Genomic DNA, 25,000 nt, shown 5'->3' with positions numbered 1-25,000 from the left:
GAACCCAAATAGGGTTGTAAGCTAAGATTTTGGGTTTGCGAGCTTTGAGGAAGCAATGACTGCCATGGAGCTCTGACATAGTGAACAGCCGTGAGGAAAGTGCAAATCCGTGCATTTTTCAAACTGTTTCCATGTTCTCAATTACTCATGCTCCTGCAGGAGTAAAATTGTAGGTGTTACCAACCTTTTAATTGTATGAATTCTCCTCATAACCCCCTCTAATCAATACTTGGTGCTCCTATTGCCCAAACCCCAATGTTGCAGGTACTCCGTGATTCACCACTTCTTACAAATCCTCTCCCCCACTGCTGTTCGAGGTCTCTCACTACGATTCCTACAGGTCTTGCGCCTCACCCCCAAACAACATAACGTTCTCACAGTTTGCACGGAGGTGACACGATAATTTTCCGGCAAACACTTCACTAATTTATTTTAGCCTTCTTTACTAACCAACAAAGTTGAATCTCTGTGCTAGCGATCATTCCATATTTGACTCCTTTAACTACTACATTCTCACGATTACCCTACTTGGGCCTGAACCATTATGTTCTGGAACCAGCAACTGGGTACAACCTAGTGGAATGCCCAACTTCTTTTACAAGAAGCCTTTGCATCATTATATTAATAATAGGATATGATCTAATTATTCGATAATTAAAACACTTTTCCTAAGTTCTCATATGAGTGTATTATTTAGTTATTGTGAAAAGTTCTGGAACTTCTCAGGAGTAGGCTGAGTTGTAGTGCAGAAAGAACACCAATCACAACAATTTCTACTCATATAGTATGTTAGAATCATAGAATCCTTACAGTGTGGAAGTAGACAATTCAGCCCATCGGGTCAACCGGACTTGTCCGAAGAGCATCCCTCCCAAATCCACCCAACTACCCCTTCCCTGTAACCCTGCATTTCCCATGGCTAATCCACCTAATCTGCACATCCCTGGATACTGTGGGCAATTTAGCATAGCTAATCCACCTAACCTGCTTATCTTTGGACTGTGAAAGGAAACTGGAGCACCCGGGGTGAATGTGCTAACTCCAAAACAGACAGTCACCCAAGGGTGGAATCGCACCCGGGTCCCTGGCGCTCTGAGACAGCAATAATAACTATTGAACCACCATGCTGCTCCTATGTTTTACATAGCAAAATGGCCAAGATGCTTATCACGAACATTATGACACATAGTTAGGACACATAACCACATGTTCAAAAGTATTAGGTTTTAAGAAATGTCAGAAATCCAGAGGGACAGGCAAAAAGTTGAAGATTTCCAATTAGCGTAGTCGAGAATTTAATGCCATTATGGAACAAAGCAGGATGCTGACGCATTGGGCTGATCTCATCATTGCACTATCACCAATAAGGTAAACGTGTTTGCTTCCATTTATTATTTTTCAGGAAGAAAATTCTGAATGACTGGATCAATCCAATTTACGTTCATGTTTCAACTCGAGCCCATATCCAGGAGGAGTTTGAGGAGGAATCAGAGATACTTGCAAAGAATTTTTTTAAGGTGAAAGTTTAGTCTGGGATTGATTTGATAGAAAGGCAAGAACCCTTTTAAAAATGTTTTTTCAGCCTGTACAGGAAAATGGACATGTTTTAGTGATGTTTGCAATAAGGTGAATTGTATTCTTAGTTCAGATGTTGGTTTGAGGTGTCCAATTTTATTCATAGATGATTTTTTTTAAATACAACATTTCTCATATATTGTTGTCATAGATTAATTTTAAAAGAATATACTCTTGTGGGGAAATGAGGCTGTTAGTTTTTGACCAAAAGTTGGCACTGGAATTGAAGAAATATAGACACTGAAAGCTGGCCTGACATTTGGAAACGAACTGTCCAGTCAAGAAGGCAGCAGTAAACATAAAACTGAAGGGAGAAGAGTCCTGCAAGAGCATTCTTCTATTCAGATCAAGCAAGAAGATCCACTGAAGTAGAATAGGGGTCATTTGTTGGTATTATTATTTGAAGCTGCATTGTATGATTTAAAGTAAGCAAACTTTTTTTAACTTTACTGTATTGCACAGGACAGCTAAGGTGCTTGAAGAAATTTTTGCCTCAGCTAGATTAATTTGGTACGTCTTCAGATAAATTGAAGGAATACACATGTAAAGTGGATTCTATTGTTACAATTTGTAGTCCTGCACCATAGAACTGGTTATCGGACAGTATGTGCCAACTCCTTGAAAAATGCTGTGCTCAAATCACTTGCAGGAGTAAGATCTGATAATAGCAATTTTGCAGAATCAAATTAATAAGAAGTTCAAAGACAAGTTGCCATTCCTTAAATTGCTGTTATGGACTCACAATTGTTGAATGCGCTGGTTATGATCTTTCCTGTTTTTCTGCTTCTGTGGATCTATTTATTTAGAAAGAATGTGCATTTATGCAGCACCTTCCATCGTCACAGAATGACCCAAAATATCTCCAGCTGATCAACTATATTCAGTTGATACTAAAAATACGAGTCATGCACAGTTGTCTCAGTTTTATGCCCAATAGGCAGCTCTGTCCTGATGGTGCCGCAGCCTCCATCACGGGAAGGTAAAGAGGTAGGTTCTGAATCCTTCTTAACTGGAGTGGGGTTTGAACCCCATGCTGTTGGCACTAGTGGAATCCACGCTGGGTGTCTAGCCACCTGACCCAACCGGCTGTCAAAGAATGTTAGTTGCTGTATCAAAATATATCGTTACATGCATGTTGAATCCTGGACCAATGGATAATGGTCATTGAGACTCCAATTTCTTTGCATCACATGCCTGACCAGGAATGCCATCATTGTCTTACTGCTCGCGATTGGTATATGTTGCAAGGATTAACAAGTTGATATTCAACTGTTGGCTCCATTATGAACTCATTTTCAGTGGCCATTGAGTCCTGGAGTGAATCTTGAGCCAGGGACTCTATCTCTGCACCCTAACACCTCCTTGGTGCAGTTCCATGGAGTAAATGATTTATTTTCTCCTAGCAATGTATACTACAAATGGACTGACTTGACTGTATTGGCACCCTGTAACAGCTACATTTTCCTCCTGTTATGTAGAAAGAAAACTTTCAGATGGTTTCTGAGGCATTGCAAAGCTGAGAGATTAAATGGAAGAGAAGAGGACTTGGCAACAAGAGGTGAGTGAATCAAAAGTCTGAGAACATTAGCACTCAATGACATTGGAGCTGTAAAGTGATTAAAGGCCCAGTTAACCAGCAGTTGGTATTGAGAAAAAGCATTGGTGGAGCAGATGCAACAGGAAAGTTTTGTAACCTCTCATTTTACTAACAAAACCTGCAGGTCTAAACCTGGAATAGGAGACAACAGCACTTCCTTCTTTAGGAAACAAAACATTATTGTTTGCACTACAGTCAAGAATACAAAACCATTAAACTTTTATATAATTTCAATATCAAACCCTTTCTTTTCACATATGAACGAGAAGGGATTCAAAGGCCTTGATAGCAGGTTTGTCAGATTGTATAATGGGCTTGCTTTTGATCCTTTTATTCCTCACAACAGTCTGAGTGAGGAGTTCTGTATAGTTGTACAATTGAAGACTATTAGTATGGTGTTGTTGTAACACAGTAACTCGCTTTGAATTATTTTGTATCTTTAACAGATCTGATGGGAAGAAAACTGAAGCTTTTGTGTACACAGCTGGGTTGTGTTGGGAAAATTATATTTATTTCTCCACCTATCTTTTTGAAGAAAACTCCTATTACTGTATTCTTAGTCATATCATGATTGAGGGACCTTTTTTTAATCTTGCCATTTGGTCTGTCATGATAATGTGGTATTCTGGCTTATTTGATAAACAGAGATTAATCGCATTGATAGCCATGAAAATTAAACTTCCATTTTTGATCTTAAGCTGGCATCTCGCTTCCTTTGGACTCATAAAATCATACAGTGCAGAATAGGCCCTTTGGCCCGTCGAGTCTGCACTGACGAGTGATCTTCAACCTTATCCCATTTACTAGCACTTGGCACGTAGCCTTGAATGTTATGACATGCTAAGTACTCATGCAGGTACTTTTTAAAGGATGTGAGGCCATTTGCCTCTGCCACTCTCCCAAACTGCATTCCAGACCATCATCACCCTCTGGGTAAAAATGTTCTTCCTCACATCTGCCCTAAACCTGTGGCCCCTCGTCTTGAACCTGGCTCTGGAGATAGTCTTTTCCCTTGTTTTCTCCCTCCTGATTCTGCCTCCTCCTTTGCCATCGTCTGACATGCTCATGGTCTGACAGGTAACTTATGCCCATTTTCATTACATTTCAACTAAAGGCTTAACCTCAGCTTGCATCTCTGCCCTAGAGAACATGAAATGCCCTTCTAATGTTGAGTTATTTAACGGGATCTTTCAATATTTAGATGTTATGAGGAGCCTGACTGATATTGAAGTGTATTACACACCTCAGGATAATGACTGATTCCTCTGTACCACTAAAATAAATGACAAATTTCATATTGAACTACTGCTATCTGGTTCTGTTATTTCCAAAATATATGATTCATACTGTGGTATTACTTCTTTGTTTTACAGATGTTATGATCAAGCAAAGGAAGATGGCCTCCCCGACATTCTTGCCAAGTGTATGGAGCTCTTTTGTTCTGAGGCCATGATCCTGCTTCTGTCCAATTTTACTGGCTTAAAACTGCATTTCCTTGCAGCCTCTGATAATGATGCAGATGAGCAGGAGAGTGAAACGGAGGAGCATAATGGCCATGAACCCACATGTTCTAGCTTTGAGAAAAGAAATAAATGTGATTCAACAGAGGGAAAAAGATAGGAAAAAAGAGAGAGAAAATGTTAAACTAAAGAAAATTGAGGTTCCAGGGGAGAGTTCCAAAAGTAAGCTTCACTGAAAACCATTCTGAACTCTAGTCGGTTAATGATTGATATTAGAGGAACAGAATTAATATATTTTTAAATGAGATCAGTAAAATCATCATATTAAATTAAATTTCTGCTTTTAGATGCCTAAATGCACAAATTGAAGACTGAGTGTATCAGTGGATGGTTTAATATAAATTAGGTAAGGTGTTCCAGTGACCTAAATGCCATGTCCTGGTGTAGTATTGAATGATAAAGATCAGTCCTTAGACATGATTTTCAGGTGTTTACAAAGGTAATGAGGCTGTTGTGGACATTGAAGAAAATATTAAACTGACCTGCCTTTCAGGAAGCAGACAAAATTGGGCACAACAAGGATTTTCTATTTGTGCCCAGTATTACACACCACTGACTGTTATATATCCAACAACTGTCCTGGAATTATTTCTAACAGAGTTAGGGTTGTGGGTGTATTCACACTGAATGGTCGGCTCACCTCCCGATTCTCAACAGTAATTACAGATGAGCAGCAAATGTTGGCCTTGCCAATGTTGCTCACAGCCTATGAAATAATTTTTAAAAAGCCTTTGCATGAGCTAGTTTAATACTGACCCCAGAGTTTTAGACATCAACCCTGTGAGTAGATGAGGTCATGGTGCGTTCAAGTACTTCTTTGGAGTTGGTCTTAGACTGAAGTGTGAATTAGCGTAACGTTGAGATTATGTACCACTTGGTTTGATCTCAATTTGCAGACGGAGTGAATGGCCTACTCAGCTTTCTCTGTTCTTAGGAGGAAAACAGAAGGCATCAAAAAGGGAGCTGGTAGGAAACGTAATAGTGTCAGAGGTGTGCAGATGCTGGTGAAAACCTAACAAGGTGAAATCAATCTTGATGTTGAGCTGCTGGAAATATCTCCTGATCTTAATAGCTCAGCAGCATCTCAGGAATCTGTCTCTGTGATACAGTCATGTGCTTTGGCCAAATCTAGAAACTGTGCCCATACTTCCAGGTGTTTCGGGGAAGGAGGAGAGGGGAGGGAGGAGTTGGGGTGAGTAGGGAAGCTAAATGTACAAAATGTGACAATATACTGTAAGTAAAAGTAACAGGTCAGATTAATGTCGAATTTTTCACTGTCTTAGAAGCAATGATTTAAAACTTGTGAAGGAACTTTGTTAGTCTGTCCTTCTCAGATCCAAGTGTTCCTGTTTGCCGAGGGGAATTGCGATATTGGAGAAATGGATACTACACACTTATCCATGATACCAATGTGGAAAATTCAGAGTTTGCTCTCGATTTGCTATTGTACTGTGGACGTGAAGGTAGGAGATGATGGTTTCATTCTACCAAAATCTATTACTAACTCAGTTGTTGAGTTGTGAAGAAATGTCTTGTCAACATGAGAGCCAAAACTAAATTGGCAAAAGAGATCAATCAAAATCCAGGTACAGAGTGAACAACAGTCAATTCCACTTTTATTGAGGTATTGCTGATCCATGTGGATTTAATATTTCAGTGGACCCATTCTGATGAGTTGCATTTTCTTTTGCTCTAACCTGCACATTTACCTTGTATTCTGTGAAACTGATTATTTGTTATTGTGTGAAAACTTAGGTCAGATGCATCTGTACATATTCCATTTCTAATTTAACGCAGTGAACCTGTGTTGAATCAAAAGCCCTCATCAATGTACTCCATACTGAACATGTGTTAAATGATACCCACAATTTGATAGATGGGAGAGTATAGCAGACTTTGGCTCAGTTTTCAAAACTTCAATAGAGTTAAGAGTGAACAGTACTCTGTCCAGCAGTATATTTTATGTAATTGCATTTTTCCTGTTTCACTGTCAAAGCACCAAACATGCCAAACATTTTATGAAAACTGATATAACACAAATTCAGGATCGATATCAGGAGAACTTTTTTTACGCAGAGTAATCAATGTATGTCATAGGGATTTGGAGATGGAAACTATTATGAAGTTGTGTAGAATACTCATGAATTGGAAGGCAGTAAGTTAGAATTTGTTTGTCCAAATGATAGTGGGGAAATAAAATATTGTGCTTTGTCTGTGCTTGGAAGTTCGCAAGCATTGTCCAGACAGCCCCAAATTGAAACAAGTGGATCAAAAGGCCCTACAGTTGGCAGGCAAAACAGCAGACTTGACCCGAAACGTCAACTTTCCTGTTCCTCTGATGCTGCTTGGCCTGCTGTGTTCATCCAGCTCTACACCTTGTTATCTTTTATAGCAGACTTGTTTTGATGTTTTGGCAACAAGCTGGATTCAGCCAATTAATTGAAACCAAAAACTCAGTGATGGAAAACGGATTGAATTTAAAACTGATGGTTTTGACAACCTGAAACCAACCATCAAGAAACTGATGTGTCATTGAGGGTATATAAGAAGGGACTTTTGAAAATGGGGGTGAGAGCCAACTGCCATCTTGAGCGAAAGCAAATCCGCCCAGTTTGGGTTCCGCCAGGGCCACTCAGCTCCTGATTTCATTACAGCCTTGGTTCAAACATGGAAAAAAGAGCTGAATTCCAGAGGTGAAGTGAGAGTGAAAGCCCTTGATATCGAGGCTGCATTTGACAGAGTGTGGCGTCAAGGAGCCCTGGCAAAACTGGAATCATTGGGTATCGGGGGCAAACGCTCCAGCGGTTGGAGTCGTACCTGACACACAGGAAGATGGTCATGGTTGTGGGAGGTCAATCACCTCAGCTCCAGGACATCTCTGCAGGAGCTCCTCAGGGTAGTGTCCTAGGCCCAACCATCTTCAGCTGCTTCATCAATGACCTTCCCTCCATCATAAGGTCAGAAGTGGGGATGTTCGCCAATGATTGCATAATGTTCAGCACCATTCGTGACTCCTCAGATACTGAGGCAGTCCATGTTCACATGCAACAAGATCTGGATAATATCTAGGCTTGGGCTGACAAGTGGCAAGTGACATTCACGCCACACAAATGCCAGACTATGACCATCACCAATAAGAGACAATCTAACCACCGCCCCATGACATTCAATGGTGTTACCATCACTAAATCCCCCACTATCAACATTCTGGGGGGTTACCATTGACCAGAAACTCAACTGGACTCACCACATTAGCAGAGTGGCTACAAGAGCAGGCCAGACACTGGGAATACTGCGGCGAGTAACTCACCTCCTGACTCCTCAAAGCCTGTCCACCATCTACAAGGTACAAGTCAGGAGTGTGATGGAATACTCCCCACTTGCCTGGATGAGTGCAGCCCCAACAACACTCAAGAAGCTTAACGCCATCCAGGACAAAGCAGCCCGCTTGATTGGCACTACATCTACAAGCATTCACCCGCTCCACCACCGACACTCAGTAGCAGCAGTGTTTACTATCTACAAAATGCACTCCAGAAATTCACCAAAGATCCTCAGACAGCACCTTCCAAACCCACAACCACTTTGATCTAGAAGGACAAGGGCAGCAGATATATGGGAACACCACCACCTCCACGTTCCCCTCCAAGTCACTCACCATCGTGACTTGGAAATATATTGCCATTCCTTCACTGTCGCTGCATCAAAATCCTGGAGTAGCCTCCCTAATAGTATTGTGGGTCAACTCTCAGCAGGAGGACTGCAGCGGTTCAAGAAGGCAGCTCACCACCACCTTCTCAAGGGCAACTAGGGATGGCAAGAAATGCTGGCCAACCAGCGACGCCCACATCCCACAAATGAATAACAAAAAAATCTGAGAAATAAACCTAGCTCTCACACAAAATCATTAGGCTTTCTTTAAAAAGCACCATCAAAGATACCACGGCACTTTTAGCTAAGAGTCCTTACAGAAGAAATCACAGAAAACACACCTCTGACAGCAGGATCAGCAGAAGAAATCGTGGAAAGACAGTGGAGAAGGCAAAGTATTCCAGAATACACATTATGTGTGAACTTTCAGAGACTAAGTTTTAATTTTTTTTTCTTATTACTTGGGTTATATAGTGGGACTCCTGTTTAAAGGAACAGCATACCAGTAGAATTTAGTTCAGTGAGGGAATAGTTAGGAGTTAGGGAGAAATTGTTTGGTTTGTTAGTAGTTCTGTTAAGTTGTTCACTGTTAGGGTTAAATAAATAATTTGTTACTTGTTTATAAAGTGAATATCAGAGATTCCTTTCATTTAACTACTCTTTTAACAGATTACAGGGGGCAAGACAAGCTTCTCTAGGTGTTTCTGGTTTAATTATTAGAAAGGAACCTCTACTCCTGCCGTAACAGATTGGAGATGGTGTTTCAGGTTAATTTTCAGAGGGGTTCAACCTTCCCCCACTTCGTAACAAAGCCCTAGAATTGTTTATAAAAGACATGAATGTTGAATCATGAGTAATTTAGCATCACTAGAAAGATGAATGAAAATGGGTGAAGTGGCCTTCATTACTTAAGAATTGGTGGAAGAACAACAGATTCTAAGTTGCATAAAAAAATGCTGAAAATCTGAAATAAAAAACAAAAAAGCAGCTCATCCCAAATTGTTTGATCTGTGGAGTGAAAGACTTTTAACAGGTTGATGATGTTGTGGATAAATTGCCACAAGTTTGGCTATTATTAAGAAATTTCACAATCTAATACTGAAACACTTATTTAACTTTATTTCATGTAGTGACCAAAATCAGACCCCTCAAGTAACCAAATTAAGCTTCACAACGCAAACTTGGCTATTACCCAATTAATGGTGGAATTTAGCTAAAATTTCAACCACTAGCTTCTGTCTCCAGCATTCAATCTTTATGTAGTGTTCTCTGGAGTTTAGTGACTGAAGAATCCTGGAGTTGAATTCTAATAGTATTTTCTGTTCTTCAAGTTTATGGTGTGACATCATTGATTGTCCTTCAGATTCTTTCATCCACAATATTGATGACACCTCTGGAGCTGTCAAGTCTGGAGCTTGCCATCTTATCAGAGGCAACTTCCCTGTTCCTTGTCACATTTGGCATTGACTGTTTGAAACCACAACTTTCTTGCAATTAATTCCTTGAATTCTTCTACATGGCAGTCTTCCAGTTAAAATGGTGGCAGAGTAAGATGCACCAGCCGAAGCTCCTCTGCTCGCCAGCTACTTTTGCTTTCTTTTGTTCCCCTCTTGCTGCAGTTTTTCTTCTACACTCCCTCCCAACTTTAAACTTCTTAAAGTACTCTACCTGGAGGCAATGGAGAATGGAGTCCGAGACCAGCCAGGCACGGGAAATGACTCAGGGCCGAAGTCGGAGCAGAACGTGCGTGGGCCGAGTGCCGGCCCGAGCAGCAGCAGAGTGATCACTAGTCGAGTCACTGTAGTGAGTCGCAGCTAGAACAGCAGAGTGAACGTAGGCCAAGTTCTGGAAGCCAGTCATGGTCGGAGCCTGGAGCAGCAGCAGAGTTAGCGTGGGTCGAGCCCGGGAAGCAAGTTGCAGCTGGAGTGGGAGCAGACCGAGTACGAGCCGAGCCCCAGAAGTGAGTCGCGGCTGGAACGGCAGCACAACAAGTGCAGGCTGAGCTGGGAGCCGAGTTGCAGCCAGAGCTGGAGCAGAGCAAGCCCAGGCCAGTGTGGGAAATGATTCCTGTACAAGAGGCTAGTGAGTGGAGGCAGTGTGGCCTTGTGTTCTGAAGCCTGGCGGGCACGGACTCAGTGAGAAAGCGCTATAACTTTAAAGATACTTTTTATTCTCGTTTTGGACTTTTTAAACTCTGTATTCCCACGCTAGTCTTTTTTAAACAATTTCAATGCTGTAACAACACTTTAAGTATCTGTACCTGGGTACCCTGTACCTAAGATGTGCTGAGAGGCGACATTGCAAACTTTTCACTGCACTCATTCGAGCGCAGGTGACAATAACGCTATTCTATTCTTCAAGGCTGCCGGTTATTGTCGTCCGGTTACCTCCCTCGATGGTAGCTAGTGGCTCGGCACAAAGAGAAAAAGAGTCAAATCTGTATTAACTAACCAAGAACTTGATTAGTTTAGCAAAAACAGACGTACGATTCACACCGTTTGGTTCAGAAAAGGTTAACAACAGGCATGCAATTCTTACAAGACTAAAATCCCTGCCTACACCCGCTAGGTTTCTCTGACGTTCCCTGTACAGCCACAGAAAATAAAGGCTAATACCCAAGAATAGGAGCTCATGCTGGCCAGGCAATTCCACCAATCCTCCGTATTATCTCCAGGCTTTCAAGCGTGGAGTCCTCAACTTTGTGAAGGTTGTTCTCCGGAGGTTTTCCTGCTGGGATGCCAGATATCCTTCATTTTTATTCTTTTTTTCATATCTTCCTGAACTGTGGTGTCTTATTCTCCATTCGTTCTGGCTCATCTGCCAAGTCTGGGTCTTTTCATGATAGGCTCGCCAAGGCCACCATGAGTATTACTTTGTTTCTCTTCCACCAAAGAAGGATTGACATCTTATGTCATTCCTCTGAGCTGATGTGGTTCGAACTTTTCCAGTCAGCACTAGATAGTGGGTGGGGCCCGGGTGAGTTGAGTTCACAAGTTGCTGTTTTTGTTATGTGTGAGCAGCTCCTGGCCAACATTATCAAGCAGTTGTTAAAATGGTTTTGTTTGTGTAATTGACTACTCCTTTCCCCAGGCGTGGCTAATTGCTTTCAATTCCATTTGTCCTTGTTTCTGATCAGTTTATTCCAGGCAGAACTTTTGCTGATTCTTTTAATCCATGAACAGTTATTAAAGTTCTGAAGTTTACATTATCACAATGACCTTTCATCTGATAAGGGAAAACTTAGAAATATAATAGACTTTAAACAAAAAAAGTGGGGAGAGTAAAGAAAAAGCCAAAAGGGTAGATCTGTGTTAATGTGAAAGACAGGAGAGATAAAATGATAAAAAGAATTGATGGTGCAAGGCCATTCAGCTAAATTTAAGTAGTGTGGTGAGAAGTGCAGGAACATGTGAGCAACTGTAGCTTCATCAGGAAGACCTGAGTACAATAGAGTAAAAATAGGACAAATACAAAAAAAATTGTAGCGGGGCATTAATGGTCAACTGATGAACATTTGTTTTACAAAATGAAAAGAAAGGTGTGAGTAAAGCAAAAATATGCCAAATAAAATGAAACAGAATGGGAGTGTAATTGGTAGAGATTATCTTTTGACCTATGTTTCTCCCATTTTTAGGAGCAGAACGCTTCTGGGCTGCTGTACTATGTTGTCAGCCGTAGACCACAAGGCCTGTCATCTGGGTGTCGTGCTGCATTGACCTGGTCAAACAAGGAAGCTTATTAAACCTCTTGTGACACAGCATTTGGGGCTTCCTGCTGATTTTTGCTGACCATTCACAGGGCAGCAATGATAAACTCTTCTGTAATCCTGGTGCAGGTGCCTGGCCTCTGCTGATCCTCCCATTTGCTTTTGTTTTATATTAAGTTGTCACAGTAATGGCTGCTGTCATGCCTTTAAATTGACACTGCTTTTTATACTCTTTGTTATCTTCTGCCCAGTGCCTATTATTGTCCACTAAACCACTCCATTCAATTCGGACTGACTTCGGGGAATTTTGGGACTGATGCAGTATGGACCCAGATATAGTTACAATGTCAGGATCCCAATTCCAAATAAAAATTCTTGTAATGTACATACTAGTTCAAAATTTCTGCTATTTTCTCATTTCCTATGGTAACGTCTCCTGGCTCAGCCTCCAAAGGACCAACGTTTGCATTTACTGGCCTTTTTGGTTATTTGCAAAAGTTCTTGCTTTCTGCGATAATGTTCCTGGCTAGTTCACTGTCAGTCTGTTTTGTCATGTTTTATCAACAGTTTGCTCATTCTTTACTGCTTTCTAAAACATTGCCAATCCTCAGCCTTGCAGTAACATAATCATCTTTTAATCTGATGCTGACCTTAACCCCCCTAGTGAGTCACCGATGATTGTGTCTTGGTATGTTTTTGTTCTTAAATGGAATATATGTTTATTGAAGGGTCAGAATTGTTTCTTTGAAACTAGTTGTTTACTGTCATATCTTTTCATCTATTTACTCAGTCAACTTCTCTCTCCTCATTTTTACATAACTGACTTTGCTTAAATTTAAGATTTTTGTATGGGACTGGAGAATATCACTCTCAAACTTCATATGAGATTAAAAATTAAACTGTCTGATTGCACAACATTTTTTCTAATATAACTTTATTTCTAGTTGGTTCCACACTGTATTGTTCCAGGAAACTATACAATATGAGGTTTAAATTGATTTGCACTGTCTTTAGTGGATGGATGTCTTGCTTAGTTGTGCTGCAGTTAGTGGTGAAGAATAGCCAATTGAAAGAATGGGTGAAAAGTTCTCAGAGCCTGGCTTGGCTTCTTGAAACCATCATCCTTTAATAACCATAAGATACCTTTGTTTGAAAACCCAGTGGCCAACCAGATATCATGTTGCAGTTTTTATTGAAGATGTTTCTAACAAAATGGATAAAGGAAACTTGATAGGCATAGTATACGGAGATTTTCAGAATGGCTTAGGAGGTAATACACTCACCTGGATTAAAGACTGACCAACAAACAGAAAACAGAATCAGAATTAATAAATCATTCTTGCAATGGCATTCTGTGATGAGTAGATACAGCAAGGATTGGTACTTGAATCAGCTCTTCTCAATATGTATTATTGATTTGGAGATTAGGACCAAATGTAATATTTCCACATTTGGAGAGGATGCAAAACTAAGTGGGAATGTGTGTTGTGAAGATGTAAAGCAGCTTCAGGAGGACTTGGTTAGGTTTAGTGAATGGGCAAGACCATGGGAGGTGAATATAATGTGGAAAGATGTGAGGTTATCCGCTTTGGTTGGAGAGACAGAGTTACAGAGTGTCAATTAAATGATAAAACATTGGAAGGTGTAGACGTACAATGGAATCTAGATATCCTGTCCATAAGTCACTGAAGGTTAACTTGGAGCTGCAGCGAACTATTAGGAAGGCTAACGGAATGTTAGCCAAACTTGCAAAGACAGTTTGTATATGAGAGTAATGAAATCTTGCTTCAATTCTGTAGGAATTTGGAGTATTGTGTGCTGTTTTGGTCTTCATATGCTAGAAGCCATATTATTGCCACAGACGGAGTGCAACTGAAGGTCAATAGATTTGTTCACAGGAAAGGACTGCCATAAGAAGAAAGATTGGGCAAAATGGGCCTGTATTCTGTAGTGTTTTACAGAACAAAGGGGGATCTCATTGAAGCCTACAAAATAGTTAAATGAATGGACAAGGTAGATGCAAGTAAGATGGTTCCTTTGGTTGGGGAGTTTAGAACCAATGAGCAAAATTTTAGAAGAATGCTACTTGGGTCCAAGATGTGGACCCAGAGGGTTGTGAATCTTTGGAATTCTTTACCACAGATGGCTGTGGAAGCTGTCTTTCAGTATGTTTAACACAGAGTTCCTTCGATTTCTGATTACCCATAGGTATGGAATGGTAAAAGGCACTGAAGTATTTGATTACCCATGATTGTATTGAATGGTGTAGCAGGCTGCATGGGTTCTACACCTCTTCCTATGCTCCTCAGAGGAAAGCAGAAGGCATGAAAAAGGGAGCTGATTCAGAAGATCACCATGCATCTTTTTCTTTGTTTCAGGCAAGAATGAAGAATTTGGTGCTGTTACTTCATTCATCACTAAGGGAGAAGATGAGGAGGTATGCTGTATGTCTATCAAATTTCAAGTCAGTGAAGAAGAAAAGTGACAACATATAAATGATCTCCGGATACCCTGTAGCCCTTTGCAATCAATGAAGTGATTTTTAAGGGAATTAAATATTATGATACAGGAAAACTAGGCAACCTATTTGTGTACAGCAACGTGCAAAAATGGCAATGAGTACAGCCAGCTTTAGCAATTTTGATAGAGGGATAAATATTTGCCAGAACTCCATGGAGAACTCTGACTGTTTTTCAAAATATTGCAATGAAGTCTTTTATATGTACCTGAGAAGGTAATCACAAAACAGCTCGTCTAATGAGCAGTAGTCCTTCAGTGTTGCACAGATATTTACCTGGAGTACCTGTACATCTCACGTGGGAGATGATGGTGAAGTGGTGAGACTGATGAAGTTATAAGATACCCTAATGGTAATCCAAGGTAAATGCTAGCCTGGGTGACTGGATGCCTAGAATGGATTGTTTTGTTATCTTCCTGTGTACTTGTGTTAGAACAACGAATAATACAGCACAGGAACAGGCCCTTTGGCCATCCAAGCCTGTGCTGACACATTTTGCCCTTCCATACTAAAACTGTCCTCAGTTACAGGATTCGTATTCCTCTATTCCCTTCCTATTCATGTATTTGACCAAAAGCTTCTTGAATGCTGCTATGATGTCTGCTTCCACCACCACCTCTGGCAGCGTGTTCCAGACATTCAGCACCTTTTGCATGGAAAAACTTGCCTCCCACATCTCTCTTAAATTCACCCCCACCCCGCACCTTGAATCTGTGTCCCTCAGTAATTGACCCCTCCACCCTGGGAAAAAAGCCCCAATCTTTCCACTCTATCCATGCCATTCGTAATCTTATTAACTTCTATCAGGTCACCCCTCAACCTCCTGCGTTCCGGTGAAAACAAACCTAGTTTAGCCAACCTATCTCCATAGCTAAAATCTCCCATACCAGGCAACATCCTGGTAAACCTTTTCTGTACCCTCTACAAAGCATCCACATCCTCCTGGTAGTGCAGTAACCAGAACTGTATGCAATATTTCAAGTGTGGCCTAACCAACATTCTGTAAAGCTCAGGCATGACTTGTCTATCCTTATACTCAATGCTCCATCCAATGAAGGCATGCCAGAGGCATTTTTTTACCTGCATTTATCTACCTGTGCTGCTACCTTCAGTAATCTGTGAACCTGCACACCTAGATCCCTCTGCATATGAATACTCCGAAGGGTTTTACCATTAACTGTATAATTTCCACCTGTACTTGACCTTCCAAAATGCACCACCTCACATTTGTCCAGAGTAAACTCCGTATGCCATTTTTCTGCCCATGCCTCCAACTGATCTGTATCCTGCTGTTTCCTCTGACAATTCTCCTAACTATCTGCAACTCCACCAATCTTTGTACTGTCTGCAAACTTACCAATTGGACCAGCCACATTTTCTTCCAAATCGTTTATGTAGACCATGAACAGCAAACGTCCCCGCAGCACTGATCCCTGTGTAACACTACTCATCACAACCCTCCATCCTGAAAATAATCCTTCCACCACTACCCTCTGTCTCCTATTATTAAGCCAATTCTATATCCAGCTTGCCAGTTCACCCCGATACCATGTGACTTTGCCTTTCGTACCAGTCTGCCATGGGACCTTGTCATAGGCTTTACTTAAGTCCATGTCGGCAACTTCAACCACTTTTCCCTCTTCAAGCATCTTCGTCACCTCCTTAAAAAATTCGATCACGTTATTGAGGCATGACCTCTCCCGCATAATACCATGCTGTCTATCACTAATATTAGACTGTAATTGATACAAAATTAATAAGCTTAAATAGAGTGGTTGCCCAGGTAACAGCCAGGAATAGCAAATAGCAGACCTCTGTGCAGCCAAGTTGTTCTGCACTTATGGAGATTAAAACTGTCAGTTTTTCCATTTGAGTTGGGAACTGCAACTCAGCTAATGAATGCATAACACGAACCAGTGGTGTGGTGTATCTGTCCTCTCAAATGGAGGATGTGGACTTGCATTTAGGGCCTTACAACATCAGTGGTAGAATAACCATTTGGGTTGGAAGAGTGGTTGCCCTTAAGTACACCAAACTGGTCCCTAAGGTAGGTTGCAAAGTTCTAAATGTCATCATCAGTACATTGGATTTCTATAACAAAAATAGAAGTTGCTGGAAAAGCTCAGCAGGTCTGGCAGCATCTGTGAAGAAAAAGTCAGAGTTAACGTTTCGGGTCTGGTGACTGATGAAGGGTCACTGGACCCGAAACGTTAACTCTGATTTTTTTTCTTCACAGATGCTGCCAGCTCTGCTGAGCTTTTCCAGCAAGTTCTGTTTTTGTTCCTGATTTACAGCATTAGCAGATCTTTCAGTTTTCATTGGATTGCTGGTTTTAATTAAATGGCTGAGAATGGAACCGTGCCACCGATGGAGATATAAAGTGAAGGATTAATACTCCAGTCAGGTGAAGATGCAAAATGTGAAACGCCCAGGACAGTTTCAGCGCCCATACCAGCAAGGTACTAACTCTCGGCAAAATATCAAAGGCTGGAAGTTGTCACATGCCTTTCATATTGACCAGAGATAAAGTATAAGAAGGGAGTTGTAGAGAAGAGGAAAAGAAGAAACTGCGAGGTAACTCAATAAAAATCGTATTAACGGTCTCTGTTGTATTTCAGTTACTTACCCTTTGCCCAGAAGACAACTCGTTGGCCTTGATCTACCGAGATAAAGAAACACTAAAGTTTGTGAAACACATTAACCAGTGAAGCATCAGTCAGTGTAAGAAGACACATGAGACAAAGGGATTCTGGGACTTTTCCTTTGTGTATTATGAATGATGGCACATCTGCATTTTCTGCCTAATCCTTTGAATCTAATATGAGATAAAACATCAAAATGATAAATGATATGCCCGTACTGTTAGAGTTTTTTGTGGTGTGTGCACCAGTACCTTCTAAGATCTGATATGTGATGGTGGCAGTTAGATCACTACTGCAGTTCTCATGGGCTGACAGTGGCTTTGTTTGTTCATTCGTTAAAAGACTTACTTGGCTTTGCAGAAGTTGTTTGAGTCTTAGTTGCCTTATCAATCTGCTATATTTGTAATTAAAATATTCTTAGAGAAGTTGTAATTTTCTAAATTAAAAACATTTTTGTAGTAATCATGACTTAGACCTTAAATTTTCCTTATCTCTCTGCCAGTGGCTAGTCTTCATGATCATCCATCTTTATTTTGCCAGCTGGAAGCTTCTTGTGGTGGTAAATTTCTCTAAATTTCAAACACTTTGTCGACTGAATGTGGCAGTAGGGTAAATTGCTTGGTTTGACAGGTGTGGATTTTAGTGTGTGCACTGCATGTGTAATTATGGAATAATCCTGAGAGTTATTTTGGTACATTCTCTGGTGTTTCCTTCAGTTAATATTATCTTCTCTGCATTTCTTCCATGCCTCTGAGACAGAGGGGAAGTGATTTATTACTAATCCTGAGCCAGTTTTGCTTGCAAACAAGTTGCTGGAAGGTATGTGAGTAGCAAGACAAGATTGCTTCTTTGCTTTATTCTGCATTCTATTATGCCAGTTGGTTAACTCAGTTGGCTGAATGGCTGGTTTGTGATGATGAGTGACTGCAACATTGCAGGTTCAATTCTTGTACTGGCTGAGTTTATCATGAGGTCTTGACTTCTCAACCTCTCCCTCACTTGAGATGTGGTGATCCTCAGGTTAAATCTACCATCCGTCATCTCTCTAATGAGAGAGCAGTCCTATGGTACTCTGGGACTATGACAACTTTACTTTTTCACATCAAATATTAGTTATTCATTAAAGTTAAATTGGTCTCATTGTGGGGAGCAGGAAAGATAATTGGCCTGTCTAATAAAAATCTTACAAAGAGGACTGACGATTCTGAGGTTGGGAATTCAAATAATTTCTTTGCATCTAACTAGGCTGCAGAAAAAAAAGATAATTGCCTATTCAAGGATTCTTGATGCTGCTGCATGATGCACAGAATAGTAAAGGTATTCTACTCCTTTCTTGCTTTCGTCCTTTGCAATGATGAATTCCCAAATTAGCTATCCATACACACTGAAAACCAAGTTGATACATAGCTCATGATTTAGCCAGTAGTTTTTGTATAGACCGAGCGTGAGCACAGACAAAGATCAAGACAAAGACATACTACAGTGTTACAACTGAGGTGGGAGGACCACACTGTTTCTCATTAGTCCCATTGATCACAAATATGAGAAAATGTTTTGCCCAATTTTTGTTAAAGCCAGTTGTACATATTAATCTATTTGTTTCAGAATACAGATCCATGACCTAGCTTTCTTTTATGTATTTGTTCTTTATTAAACAAGATTTATTCAATAATGATGCAAAGCTTACTAATGGTTTGAGATGTGATAGTAAATATATAAATACCCTTCAAAATAATGTAACAAAACCACCAATTAAAGAGAAAGAAAGCTAATTTCACCATGTCAGTCAACTTTAGTTAAAACAAATCATTTTGGCCAAATAATTATGCTTCTTAAGGGATGGAAGCATCCATGTAACAACAGATGGAATAAGCATTTCAAAAGGAATATTAATATTTATTGCAAGAGCAAAGATATTTGTTGCAATCTTACGGGGCATTGGTGTGATCACATGTGAAGTATTGGGTTACCTAATGAAGGAAATACTCATCTTAAAGGTTCACTGGATTGATTCCTGAGATGAAAGTTAATTCCATGAGCCAAGATTGTTTAAACTTGTCCTATATTCTCAAGTTTAAAAAATGTGGTGGGGCTTTCATAGAAATTTATGAAATTCTTGGTTATGTCAACACAAATTAGGAACAGGGGTAAGGCACGTGACCCTCTAACCTGCTCTGCCATTGAATAAAATCATGATTGATCTGATTGCTCTAAATTCTTACTGACCTTCACTTTCCTCAACTCTGCTTTCACTTGCCTTTTGAGGACAAGAATTTTGAAGATTCATGACTGAGAAAATATTCTCTTTATCTATGTTTTAAATGGGGATGAGCCCCTATTTTGAAAGTGACCCCAAGTTTCAGAAAGATGACAACCTTTTCACATACACTGTATCAAACCTGCCAGGATCTTGTGTGATTCAATCAAGTTGCCTGTTACTCTTCTAAACTCATAGTCAGAGAAGGGGGCGGTCAGCCAACGTGAACTGAAATGAGAAATGTTTTTCTCTTGGAAAATTTCTGCTCCAGAGGCCTCTGGATGTTCAATTGTTGAATGCATTCAAGATTGAAAATGATGTTTAAGTTCGAAGTAAATCAATTGATATTGGAATAGAATGGAAACGTGGATTTTGAGTGAAAGCTCAGCCATGATCTTTCTGAATAGGCATCTAAGGGTCATTGGCTTAAGACCGTGATTGGGACAAGATTGTCACAGTCAAGGAGCCACATCATCTAACCTTCTAATTATCATACACATTGACAGACTCTTGTTCAACAAATAGTTTTACTGACCGCTTTGGCTCTTTATTTTGCCTTGTTGCTTGTCACCTTCTGTAATAGTAGTAAGATGAAGACAGTCAGATGAATTTTTTTCCTATTGTCAATGTTGAATGGAAGGTAAAGCTGGACAAATGCTGGGATTCGCATGTGGGAGTCTCCGAGTCGAAGGTGAGGAAACGTAAATGGTCCATTTTTGCCTTGGATTCTCTCAGTCATCTATTTCCACCAATCAACAAAAAAGGGCTAATTTATTTAATGAACAAAAAAAATTGAAAAGGATTATTTTTTTTCCAGTTTTGAAATTCCTAGCGAAGGGATGTTTGACCTAAAACTACAGACCAAGTCCAAGTGAGTGAAACCATTCTTGAGTAGTAATGCACAAGGCAGTTTTCTGTATGAATCGTTGGATAAAAATGGCTTGGAATCATTGTTTTGCAATAGCTTTTGGGGTTTACCATTATGGCTAGGAAAATGTTGTAATGGGTCAATGATAGGAAAAAAAAAGCCATCTATTGGATGATTGTTAAATTTAGGTTGTGTTCATTGGAGCTACAGTCTGATGGGACAATGATTCACAGCTGGACAGAAGGGAGATATATTGATTCCTCCTGGGAATCTTGTGGCACAGTTGTAGTATTCCTATCTCTGAACCAGGAGACCCAAGTTCACTACCAGGTCCAGAAGATTGTAATACTATCTCTTACCATGGTGAGAGCGTGGGTAGGATACCACAGACCACCACAAATCATAATCAAAAACTAAAATTGCTGGAAATACTCAGCAGGTCTGGCAGCATCAGTGGAGAGAAATCAGAGTTAACTTTTGGGCTGAGTGATCCTTCCTCAGAACTGATGGTAGCTAGGAAAAAGTTGGTTTTTATGCAAAAGATAGGGTGAGGGGAGGGGGTACAGAGTAAATGATAGGTAGGGATAGAGCCCCAAGAGAGAAAAGAACAGTTGAACAGACAAAGGACTGGACAACGATCTGGCTAGAAGGGTGAATAGCTATTAATGGGGACAATTAGAAGCTAACAATGGATTGTGTGTAATAGTAGACTATGTGATAATAAGGCCTAGTCTGTCGGGGTTGGAATAAGGACACGGGAGGGCTCAAGCCCTAAAGATATTGAACCCAGAAGGCTGTGGGACCCCCCAAGCAGAAAATAAGGTGATTTTCTTCCAGCTTGTGCTGAGCTTCGGTGAGCCTGAGACAGAGATGTTGGCCAAGGAACAGGCTGGTATATTGCAGTGGCAGGCAGCTGGAAGCCCAGGGTCTTTTTTGTGGGTAGAATATAGGTGTTCTGCAAAGGGGTCATCCAGTCTACACTTAATTTCCCCAGTGTAGAAGAGACCACATTGGGGGTGGCAATTGCAGTAGACTAGATTATGTGCACTGCAAGTAAAGTGCTGCTTCACCATTAAGATATGTTTGGGCCCTTAGATTCTGAGAAGGGAAGAAATGAACAGATGGGTGTTACAGCTTCTGCAATTACAGGTGAAGGTGCTGTGAGGCTATGGGGGTGGGATTGGTATTGGGAGTGAAGGAAGACCAGGGTGACGCTGAGGGACCAATCCTGCAGAAGGTTGACAAGGGAAGAGAAGGGTGCTGGCATCATGCTGGAAATGATGGCTAATGATCCTCTGGATGTAGATACTGGTGGGATGGTAGGTGAGCACATGGGGGTCCCTATTTCTGTTGCAGGAGGGAAGAGGGGGATTAAGGGCCGAACTGTGGGAGATGGGTCGGACCCGGGTGAGGGCCCTGTCAACAACAGTGCTGGGAAATTCTTGGTTGAGGAAGAAGGTGGACATTTCAGAGGCTCCTTTGTCGAAGTTGGCTTCATCAGAACAGATACGATGGAGATGGAGGAACTCTGAGAATGGAACAAAGTATTTACAAGAAGCAGGGTGTGAGGAGGTATAGTCAAGGTAACTGTGTGAGTTGATGGGTTTATAGTGGATATTGGTGGCCAGCCTATCCCTAAAATGGAAATAGAGAAGTTAAGGAAGAGATGGAGGAGTCAGAGATGGACCAGGTGAAGGTGAGAGTGGGGTGGCAATTGAAAGCAAACTTGATAAAAGTTTTCCAGTTTTGGATGAGAGAGGGAAGTAGCACAGTTGATATAATTGGTGCACTGAAAAAAAAGGTTGTGAGTGGGTGTGTATTAGGACTGAAACAAGGAATGTTCCACGTATCCCACAAAGAGATAGGCATATCTGGGGCCCATGCAGGTACCCATGACCACCCCTCTGATCTGAAGAAAATGAGAGGAATTAAGACAAAAGTTAATCAGGGTGAGGACAAGCTTGGCCAGGTGGAAGAGACTGGTGGTGGATGGGGACAGTTCAGGCCTTTGTTCCACGAAGACGTGGAGAGCCCTGAGACCATCCTGGTGGGGGATAGATGTGTAAAGAAATTGTACATCCATGGTAAAAAGGACGCAGCTGGAGTCCACAAACTGATAATTTTCTGAAACTGTTGGAAAGCATCAGAGGAATCGCGGATGTGAGTGGGCAAATCATGATGTAATTAGGTGAGTACTGCAGGGCTCCTCCAGAGTAGTCTCAGTGCAGGAAGATATTGTTTCAGGCAGCTAGTCGGTTACTCAGTCATGTTTCTTTCAAAAGGATTGTTCAATACCTTTAACAGCATTGCATGCTAGAACCAAGAGACGGTCATCGATAGATTTCCCTCTTTACCCAGTAGTCATCCTTTGGTTTGGTCTGTTGGCTTAAATGCTGAACCTGCTCCTATCTGGTACAAAAGAATGTTATCAATCATCTTCACCTGGCATTATGAGTATCAGTCACCACTCTTGCACAGCAATTGAAGACAAACTAGGAGATGTTAAAGATTTTGCCTGCTTTGTTCTGAAGGATCCTGATGTATGACATTTGCGGCCATGGCCACTGACAATACTTTCCATGCGTGCTCTGAATTTTCTGGATTGCTGACAGGAGACACCTGATTGTTGTGAGCACTTCCTTGAAAAATGAAGACACTGTACACATTCCTCCTCAGTGACATTGAATTAAGAGTAGTGTTTCCTGAAGATGAGGTGGACTTCTCCCTCTCCTCCTTCATCTGTCTCTTCAAGCAGCTTGCCCTCCCCTGTTCCAGTTCTGCTGACTCTCCTGTTACATCAAGAGCACATTGCCTGAACAAAACTCTTGAAGCCTTCACCATGTGCCATATCCATTTCAGTGGACTCACCAACTTTAAGTAACAGTATAAACTACAAAACACTTCTATTAGCTCAGCCACAATTAGAAGAATCAGTCAGCCATTAATGTGAAAATAGCTGATTGCTTTGAATACAGTACTGTATTCAACAGTCAGCAATACTGAATGTTGTAGCCATTTTCTTTTGAATGAAATATTAAACCAGAGCTCCATCTGCCTTTTTGGGATCCTGTCACCATCTTCAAATATTTCTGGTCACGGAGGTTTCCCCACATCTTGGTCAAAATTTTAACCCTCAGCTATCCAACACCACCAAAAACAAATCATCGTGTTGTTTATTTCCATGATTGAAATATATTTCAAAATGTAGTTGCTTTTAAGGTACTTTGCAATGTTTTCAGGATACTAAACATTGCATTCTTTTTGATGTTTTTTTTTTACATAACATGCCTTGGTCAATATGCTGAAACCCATTTTAATTTAAGAATCAATTGGTTAGTTTGATTGAAGGATCATTGTGCCTCTGGATGTCTTTAGGGTAAGATGGACCACTCACTTTTCTATGTATCTACCTTATGAACAGAATTCCTTGTGCTTAGAGCACCATTTTACACTGTAATCTATCAACGGTATGTTAGTGTGATCAACAGTTCCATGAGTGAAAAAGTTTTGGTTCGTGCTTTGAACTAGGAGTTAAATTACGATTGCACAATTTAATTTCAAAAATGATTCTTATAGTTAATGACATGATGCAATGTTTACCCCATCAACTCATGTAATTTGAAGAAAGTACTTAAAGGTTACATTCTTGAACGTATTTTACATCAACATTGCTTCTTTCTGTGTAATTTTGATGGAAATCCCACCTCCACTACCATGGCTTTAACTTAGGACTGTGCTGAGATACTGTTACGTATGAGACATGTTGGGCAATTTGTTTTATTTTCATTGTTGTTTCCTGGACCTATGTTTTGATTATGTCGGGCTGTTGAACTAACCTTTTTCTTTCCCCCAATTAAGTTGTTCTAAACCTTTTTTTTTGTATTTGTCTCCTCCATTTCTTTGGAGAATGTTTTTGTTTTGGCAGAGGAGGATTTGAATATAGTGTTGTTTAATTATCAGCATTGCTTATTGTGATGGACCCTACTTGTGGGAACTTACCTCCATGTTGAAGACAGTTCTAACTGCTACAAGTTGCTCAGTCAGCATTTTGCCTTCATTGGTCAATGTCTATTAGCCCGTCAGAATTCTCTTGAATATCTTTGGTGTACACGCATCTTATCGCGCTGGAACAGGTCAGTTGTCCACAGATTAATGCTCACTTACATTACTACATTTCACTATCACGGATCCTTCTATTTCCTTCTCACTCATACTTATGTACTTTTACCTTAAGTGTATTATTTACATAGATTTAAGCGGTAAGAATTGCCAATTTTGGTAAGATCCATTCCACTAGGCTTCCTCATGCAATCTTCAAACGCCCCACTAAAAAAGCCTAATTTTCCCTTTTGCGATATTTCTTTAACGGGTATATAACATAAGGAAGAAACTTGGTGAAGAAACGTTTTTGTACCCCCAGCCGGCGCTTTTGGCAGTATTCGGGAAATAATTCTTCAATAGCTGGGAGCACTTCAGAACAATCTAGGAGAGCTAGGAACTTTCAAATATTCCCATTTCGCTTCTGCTCGAGTGAACGATGACCATGGACTGCCTTGGCTAAGAAAGACTTTGATATTGAAAGGCTAAATACTAAGGGACATAGGATTAGGATTCGGATTCCAACATTCTGTCCTAACATACACTCAGCAGGGCCTGATAATCTCAA

General features: G+C 40.6%; 1 pseudogene; it reads left to right on the top strand.

The window, feature by feature from the left end:
* Positions 1-1,402: 1,402 nt before the first annotated feature.
* On the top strand, positions 1,403-17,471 carry LOC109935624 (annotated as a pseudogene).
* Positions 17,472-25,000: the final 7,529 nt, after the last annotated feature.

This window comes from Rhincodon typus, unplaced genomic scaffold (assembly GCF_021869965.1).
Source record: "Rhincodon typus isolate 14 unplaced genomic scaffold, sRhiTyp1.1 hic_rhity00002579, whole genome shotgun sequence".
NCBI classification, from domain to species: domain Eukaryota; kingdom Metazoa; phylum Chordata; class Chondrichthyes; order Orectolobiformes; family Rhincodontidae; genus Rhincodon; species Rhincodon typus.
The sequence above is the reverse complement of the archived record's forward strand: the minus strand, read 5'-3'. Positions and strand labels throughout refer to the sequence as shown.